The 2,075-nt window shown below is 36.2% G+C and overlaps 1 long non-coding RNA gene across 1 annotated transcript; it reads right to left on the minus strand.

The window, feature by feature from the left end:
* Positions 1-1,396: 1,396 nt before the first annotated feature.
* LOC111382913 lies at positions 1,397-1,986 on the minus strand. Its single transcript, XR_002700638.1, has 2 exons — positions 1,796-1,986; positions 1,397-1,689 (listed from the first exon to the last, which is right to left on the minus strand). It is a non-coding gene; the product is annotated as an uncharacterized LOC111382913 (long non-coding RNA).
* Between the last annotated feature and the right edge of the window lie 89 nt (positions 1,987-2,075).

Consider the following 2,075-nt stretch of genomic DNA (forward strand, 5'->3'; position numbering starts at 1 on the left):
GTTTGGCTCCAATTTAATCAGGTTATATCCTTGTTTGTCTAATTTTTTTCAATTCCTTGTGTTCTTGTGTCCAGAAGATTTTCTTGATCTTTGATCCAAAAAATTTCATCAAAAATCTTCAAATTCCGTTTTTGGGCTCAGTTTTCGCCCAAATCAGTTTTCGTTTTCTTTGTTGGTTTTGTTATTGATTTTCGGATCTAAAAAAAATTGATGTTCATCCATACGGTACTGTTCATCCATACAGTTAAAAAAAACTTGTTAAAAAATTATTGATCCGTCAAAAACCAACTATAATTATTTAATATCGTTTCTAAATTACTTGGACACATTGAATCATTCCATTCCTTCATTCAAATCAAGTTTTAAAAGTTTTCTTTGAATCCATGTTACAATTATTGAGTCACATCCGGTTTGGGGAATTCTACCCGAATTGATTGATTTATTGAGTCCATTGATAGTTCCTAGAAGGAATTGTTGAAAGAATTGAGTGGTAAAAGGCAGAGAGGTGAGCTTAATAGAGAGTAAAAGCCATGTGTGTGTTTTCGAGTGGCTTCTGGTAAGGCAGTAAAATAAAATTTTAGTGTTAGGATGTCAGAAAGGGCAGAATCAAACTCAAAGCCGACAAGGCAATAATAGCAATGCAATGGAAGATTTAGTGCAAAGGTTTGAGAGGGCGTTCGGAGATGTGAGAGATAGGTTGGAGAAGCAGGAGGCTTGGATGAATAGATTAGATACATCGGTAGCTAATCTTAGTCGGGGACATCGAGTGGATGTATCCAATGCCAGAGGACCAGATAGATGGGAGCCTAGGAAGGAGAGGCGAGAGGAGTATGGATATGGGAGTGACATGGGTGAAGATGAATTTCATGGTGTTGAGATGGGAAGGATGAGGAATAGAGGCGATAGGTTTGACAGACGAGGTCGAAATGATCGCGGGGAGGAGTTGGATGGAAATTTAGGAAATATAAAAATGACAGTTCATTCATTCAAAGGAAAGAGTGATCCCGAGGCATACCTGGAGTGGGAAAGGAAGGTTGAAACGATCTTCGAGTGTTAAAACTATTCGGAGGAGAAAAAGGTGAAGTTGGCAGTTTTGGAGTTTAGTGACTATGCAATTTCATGGTGGGATCAAGTGATTACTTCACAACGTAGGAGTGGGGGAAGACCAATCAGCACTTGGGAGGAATTGAAGTCATTGATGAGAAAGAGGTTTGTTCCTAGCCACTATTACCGAGAGATCCAACAAAAACTGCAAGGTCTATATCAAGGGTCGAAAAGTGTAGAGGACTATCATAAGTAGTGTAACGCCCCGAATTCTCTAGCAACCCGGAACGTTACCAAACGTGAATTGATTAATAAAGTGCTTGAGGCAAATACATTTTAATATAACGAGGAATTCAGTAAAAATTGAACAACCTTAACAAAAGGTAAATTAAATTAAATAACATATGCGGAACAATTTGGAATCATATCTTTTATCAAACATTAATAAAAGTAGTTCTAACAAATAATAAAAATAGGGCGAATTGAAAGTTATGACGTGACTCACAATTGAGTCTAAATTTAAAAATAATAATAATCAACTGTTAATAAATATTCTAGTGTTTTTAAAAATTAAAGTACTTCATGATGGAGATCCATTGGTCCAATATGCATCCATCCACCGCCGTCCAGCATACTAATTTCTACCTGAAAATTGTAAATAGAGAGGGATGAGTATAACGAATTATACTCAATGAGATACTTGCTACTCCACATTCAAATCAAACGTGAAATTATGCATAAATTCTCTTACCAACATAACATGAGAATTATCACACCATGACAAATGATAATTCAAGCAAGCGCTGCAAATAACGTGAAGGCTAAATTGTGCCTTAAACTGTATCATGATTTCTCCCAAAGGAGCTCTGAACTGGAGTAATTAAATCCATACATAACAACGTATTTGAAAAGATGTGGACAAACCACTAATAGCACTGAGCATCTCACCTTACGTAATGAATCTTGTATTATAATATGCACTTGGAAAGAAAATTGTGGGAACTTGTTTGCTAAGATTTTTCTCTTGGTTG

Source organism: Olea europaea, unplaced genomic scaffold, assembly GCF_002742605.1.
Source record: "Olea europaea var. sylvestris unplaced genomic scaffold, O_europaea_v1 scaffold2583, whole genome shotgun sequence".
Taxonomy (NCBI): Eukaryota; Viridiplantae; Streptophyta; class Magnoliopsida; order Lamiales; family Oleaceae; genus Olea; species Olea europaea.